Source organism: Ictidomys tridecemlineatus, chromosome 16 (assembly GCF_052094955.1).
Source record: "Ictidomys tridecemlineatus isolate mIctTri1 chromosome 16, mIctTri1.hap1, whole genome shotgun sequence".
NCBI classification, from domain to species: Eukaryota; Metazoa; Chordata; class Mammalia; order Rodentia; family Sciuridae; genus Ictidomys; species Ictidomys tridecemlineatus.
The window spans coordinates 29408081-29414337 of record NC_135492.1 but is presented as its reverse complement, the minus strand read 5'-3'; the positions used below and the strand labels follow the sequence as shown (position 1 = coordinate 29414337).

General features: G+C 53.2%; 1 long non-coding RNA gene across 1 annotated transcript; it reads right to left on the bottom strand.

The window, feature by feature from the left end:
• Positions 1 to 480: 480 nt before the first annotated feature.
• Positions 481 to 4189, bottom strand: LOC144371362 (uncharacterized). Its single transcript, XR_013431430.1, has 3 exons — positions 4073 to 4189; positions 715 to 849; positions 481 to 593 (listed from the first exon to the last, which is right to left on the bottom strand). It is a non-coding gene; the product is annotated as an uncharacterized LOC144371362 (long non-coding RNA).
• Positions 4190 to 6257: the final 2068 nt, after the last annotated feature.

The window sequence follows — 6257 nt, the reverse complement described above, 5'->3', positions numbered from 1 at the left end:
CTCACTTGTGTCTTGCCCGCCTCGAGAAGCCAAGGAGATGCTGCTTCAGCACATATGTGCAGGTCTACAGGAAGGCTGGCGTTGCTACTGAGAAGAAAGGCCCACAGAGTTCCTAGGCCACCAGGAGGGTCCAGGGTTAACCCACCTGCCCACAGAGCCACCACAAGCAGGTCAAGGGCAGACTCCTGCCCAGAGGGCCCCTGTGTGTCTGGCTAAGAGCCCAGTTAGCTTCCCACAACACATGAAGGAAATCGATGCTCAAAAGACAAGTCCCTATTTCCACTGAAGCTCCTGCCTGCTCTGCCCAGGAAGCCCACTGTGGGAATCCATGGGGGGAGGCTGAGTCCCACAAATCCACCCCTAACAGATGCAAAGGAAAAATACCTCCTCAATGGCACTGACAAAGCTCAAGGACTCAACAGCCACGGCAGGTGACAGAACATCCCACCATCACGTGGGTTGCCCAACGCAGGCCCACTCCTCTTCCTCCTTGTTAATTGGTAGCCAGGTGCACTGAAGGCTCACCTCTTGCAGAAGAGACAGGTGGGCGGCCAGGAGAAGAGTGGGAACTTGGCTCGGCAGCAGCAGCAGATCTGTGAGGGAAGGCATGCTGGGGCTCAGCTGTGTTCACGGCCCACCATGGTCCTGCCCACACTGGCCTGCCCCTGACCTCCCATCAGGAGAGATCCACCTTTAGCTGTCCCCAGGCCCTACCTTCCCCCTCTTCAGGCTGCTGAAGAGCTCCTAGTCCTGGGCGAACTTCTCCATCTCGGCCTTCACCAGCACGTGACGCACACCCACCACCTCCTCCACAGTCAGGGCCAGGCTCTCCACGGGGTGGTGGAACTCCTGCACAGAGGGTCCTGCTCATGCAGCTTAAGAGCAGGGCCCCACCAGCTGCATCCCTTCCCTGGAACCAAGCACTCTGTGGCTTTCTGAAGTCAGACAGCTCCCACCTTCTCTGAGGATGCTTTGCTGCAGCAAGACTCCCCTGCTGGCTCTCCAGCTCCCGGTCCCCTCCCTTGGCTGCCCATGCTCCCCAGCTCCCTAGTTGCCTGAAAACACACACCCTGGGCTTATCCACACCACCAGAGGACAGGCTGTGGTGCACGCCTATCATCCCAGAAACTTGGGGCAGGAGGATTGCAAGTTCAAAGCCAGCCTCAGGCAGAGAGAGGCGCTAAACAACTCAGCCCTATCTCTAAATAAAATACAAAATAGGGCTGAGAATGTGACTCAGTGGTCCAGTGCCCGTGAATTAAACCCCAGGTACCCCCCTCCCCCCAAAAGACTGCCAGAGTCCATTTCAAATCTTCCTCCCCTTGGAAGTCTTCAAACTGAGCTCTCTTTCCTCTCCACTGACCACGCAGTAGGTGCCCTGTCCATCCAGCATGGCACAGAGTCAGCCTGGTGCTACCTCCCAGTGCTCAGCATGGAACTCGTTGTGGACCTCACTGAGCTTCACTCCTCTGTCCATGGGGTGAATTTCAGCTCCTTTGAGGTAACATATATAAAGTACATAGCCCGGTGCTGGGCACACAGAGCTCAAAAGGCCAGCTGTGTTCCCAGGGCCCAACCTGTGAGTGCCAGAGACAGAGCTGGGAGGGCGTCCTGTCTGGGTCTTCAGCAGGCCATCCGTATGGGGCTTCGTGGCAGGGGAGGGGATCTGGACCCTGCTTTCCTCTCCACTTGGCCTAGAGCCTCTGGCATTGGGTCCAGGCTCTGTGCCCATTGCCATGGCCAGGAGTTCTGCTGTCAGGTCAACCATGGCCTGCAGGCAGGGGAGGCACCGTGTGTGCCAGAGCAAGCCTGGCAGCCACCAGCTCTGATTTTGATAGTCAAACTTTTGAGAAGCACTTCCAGAATGTTAAAGCTGAATTTTAAAACATGTCTCTGATTCCTGGACCCAGAAGTGTTTCTCAATTTTTCTCCCCTTAGGAACAGGCTGGATTTGGTGACTCACGTGCAATTAATAGTGGAAGCATGAGACCTGATTGTCAAATACACTGCAGCTTTTACCTGGCCCTCTCCTGGTCCACTTGCTTGGGGGACGCAGCCCCCATGTGGTGAGGATGTTCAGTGGTCCCCAAGGCTTTGAGTGGCATACCCCTAGCATGAGAGAAGCTGTCTGGGCAGCAGCTCCTGCAGCCCCCAGACAGCCTTTAAATGACACTGCAGCCCCTGCTGATAACCCAACTGCAAGCTTGGAAGACACAGCCAGGGCCCTGCTGGGCTGCTTCAGGATCTGAAATTCAGAAGCTTTAAGGAATAACAAATATTGATTTTTTTTGGAGGGGGGGCGTACTAGGGATTGAACCCAGGAACGCTCTACCACTGAACTACATCCTAGCCCTTTTTTTAATTTTTATTTTTACTTTTGGTGGGGATACCAGGGATTGAATTCAGGGGCACTGGACCACTGAGCGACATCCCCAGCCCTATTTTGTATTTTATTTAGAGACAGGGTCTCACTGAGTTGCTTAGTGCCTCACCATTGCTGAGGATGGCTTTGAGCTCACAATCCTCCTGTCTCAGCCTCCCTAGTTGCTGGGATTACAGGTATGCACTACTGTGCCTTTTTTAAATTATATATATATATATATATATATATATATGTATATGGACTTGAAACCAGATATGCTTAACCACTGAGTCACATCCCCAGCTCTTTTTATGTTTTAGTTTGAGACAAGGTCTTGCTAAGAAGCTTATGGCCTCACTAAATTGCTGAGGCTGGCCTTGAAATTGTTACCCTCTTGTCTTAGCCTTCTGAGTTGATGGGATTATAGGTATGTGCACTTTATCTAGGCTGGCCTTGAACTGTGATCCTCCTGCCTCACCTGGGATTACAGGTGTAGCCCTCACACTTGACAATAAATGTTAATTTTTTATACATTTATCTTGTTTATTTGTTTTTATGTGGTGCTGAGGATTGAACCCAGGGCCTCACATGTGCTAGACAAGCTCTCTACCGCTGAGCCACAACCCAGCACATAATTTTTTTTAAAATATTCAATTTTTAGTTGTAGGTAGACAAACAATCTTTATTTCATTTTTCTGTGGTACTGAGGATCAAACCCAGTGCTTTATGTGTGCTAGACAAGTACTCTACCACTGAGCCACAACCCCAGCACCTAAATGTTAATTTTTAAAAAGCCAAATGGGGATAACTGGGGAGTAGGGTACTAGAGATCGAACCCAGGGCCTTGCACATGCTAAGTCACACCTACCTGTTTATTGATTTATTTGTTTGTTTATTTTTAAAAATTTTGGTACCAGGAATTGAACCCAACGCTCTTAGCCTCCCTAGTTGAGGGAATCACATTCCCAGCCCTTTTTACTTTTTATTTTGAGACAGGGTCTCACTAAGTTGCTAAGACTGGCTGTGACTTGCAATCCTCCTGTCTCAGCCTTCCATGGCTGGGGTTACGGGCCTGTGCAGCTTGAGAAGGAATGTTAATGCAGGAACAGTAACTAACCCTGAAGGGACAAGGGTCACCGTCCAGTTAAAATCAACATCACTGCCTTCCTTTCACACAGAACACTTTTCAAAGCATTTCCACACCTATTCTCAGAGGGGTGTCTTGCTGCCGACCACACCCAGCACCCCTCCACCTGCCTGAGTGCCTCTGAAGCTTCATTCATTTCTGTCACCTCGCTTGATAGAATCATATGTTGACAGGTCTGGGGCAGGGGCCTCAGAACAGGGGTAGGCAGAATCTCTGCACCACCCTGCATCAGACTTGGTCTCTGCTGATAGACCAGGGAAATGTTGGCCAGGTTAGGGTCTCATCTCTCAGCATGTAGGTTACGCAGAAGGCCCAGGATGCAGCCTTCAGGGCTCACAGCTGCCTCAACTCACACACTCCTTGGGGTCACAGTGCCAATGTGCCCCAGCAGGGGGCAGCAAAGACCAATGTCCCAGACAGCACCAGCAGCACAACCCGAGGCTTCGGGGATAAGGCCAGACCCAGCCAGACCCCAGGAATGGGGCCTGGGTCTCCCTATCACCAGCTGGTGTTCAGACATCATAAAGATTCACTCAAGAGGTCCCAACAAGACCATCACTCACCAACCACAGGTGCCTGGCGTCTGGTGCAGAAGCCTCAAGTCTGTCTGCTGAGCTCAGGCTGCTGAGCTGGGGGGAGCTGAGATCCGGCTGGGATTGGACACTCACAGGACAGGAACCTGAAAGAACACAGGCCTGTGAGGGTCACCTGGCGGAGTGCTGGTTGGAGGGCTGCCTTGACGAACAGCTACAGGACTTAATACGGTCAGAGTGTCCATTACGCAACGCAGGTTCACTCTCACAGGATCAAGTCGTCTTTAAAATTGTTTTCAGTACCTGAGCTTCTGAGCTGGCTGGAGACACCATCGTGGTCATAAGCTCTGCAAGAAAAGACAGTGAGTCAGGTTCTCCCAGCCACCCCAGGACCCAAGGACAGTCTGCTGCCCCTGCCTCACCTCACCATGACCCCAGGAGCCCACACACAGGCAGCTCCCCAGCACCCCTGCAGCTGCAATGGCCACCTGAGCCCACAGGAAGGTGGGATGCCCCGCCCCCGGCCCATTTCCCTGTAGGAAAATACAGTAATCCCCCCACTCTCCCAAGGAACCCCAGAAAGTTCATTGCCAGCTGAGCCAGCAGGTCACTTGCAAGGCCCTTCAGGAGCCAGCTCTGGGCAGGACACCTGGGTGCCAAGAGTGACTTTCCCTTTCTGCACTAGAGAAGGCAGACCCCAGTGCTCCCCAGTGCCTGCTCTGAAGAGTGGTCAGCAGTGCTGGTTAGTGGGTCCAGGCCTGCTTGGAGACAGAGGGAAAGGAGGGAGCAGCTCAGGTAGGTGGTGGCTGCAGGCAAGAAGCCGTGGTCTGAAGTGAGAAGCTGTGACATTGGGAACTGAGGTGGCCTGCCTTCGAGTTACATTGTCAGAAGAGACTTGGGCTCAGAGGAGCTGACAGGCCTTGCCTAGCTGGGAATGTCCACCTCGGACTGCGACTCCTGGATCTGAGGCCCACGTACAAGCTCAGTGTGATGCTGAGTGGCGGCAGGTAGTGAGTGGCATTTTGCAGGTGCTCATCCATGTATGCCGAATCCAACCCAGGAAGTGGGCAGCTCAGGCACCCATTCACAGATAAAGAGATAGAGGCTCAGAGATGACCTTCTGTGCTCCAAGGTATCACAGCTAGTGGCGGGGAGATAGTGCCAGAGCAAGGCAGGGAACCCCAGAATCTGGACCACCAGTTGCTGCCCAAGCCTCCCCGCCCCCCAGGTTCCAAGGATGCCATGGAATGAGATGCAGAAACCTACCCACACATACGACGTGCAGGGGCACTAGAGTGGGCATGGGAGCTTCACTGTCTTCACTCCTACTAGAAAGAGGCGAGCCGTGGGAAGACAGACCTCAGGACTGTCTCTGCACAAACCTGCTAATGCCACAAACACTTTCAAAATGCCATCAAGAGCCAGGAGGATTTCCCAAGATAAAAGAGACTGCCACCCACTGCAGTAATGGGAACAGTCCAGGCCAGCATTGGTGAGGTCAGGAGAGGACAGCAGTGTGCAGCAGGCCACAGGCTTCTGTCCTGGGCCAGCGTCCTGCCTGCTGGGCAGTCAGGGAAGCTGGCATCCACAGCTGGCTCCAAGTAGTGGGGAGGTAGAAGCATAGACCCAGGACCAAGGTGCTTCCTAGAGGCCAGTGCCTGGGTCATGCTGCTGGTCAGGAAGGGCAGGAGGGGCTGACCGAGAAGGGTGGCCAGCCCTTCCCAGCTCTCTGCACACTGATGGCACACACAGTCTAGCTCTGCAGCCAGCTCTCTGTGGAAATGCTTTCAATTCTTGTGTTGCTGGCTCAAATAGTTCATATATTAGCAAAAACAACAACAACAAAAAAAATCATGCCAAAATTAAAGTGTCTGTGAATCTTAATTGTTTTCAGTTGCAAGGACTTAGGAACTCTCCAGGGTTTGATGAGCAGGCTCGGCCTGCTGAGATGGGGGGTGAAGGAGATCTCTAGGGTAGGCCAAGCTGGGGCCTCCACGAAGCGGTCACAAAACGCCAGCAAGTTCCAGCCTCTGTCAGCCACTTGGTAGGGGTGGTGCCAGGAATCCCCCTCTGTGGTGAGGAAACTGGGGCTCAGGCAGACTCAGAGATTTGCCTGAGTCCACCCAGCTAATAAACGGCAGAGCTGGGTCCCCGCCAAGCGGAAGCACACTCCTGACCCACCCACCCAACAGTCCAGGTACGACTGCCCAGAGCT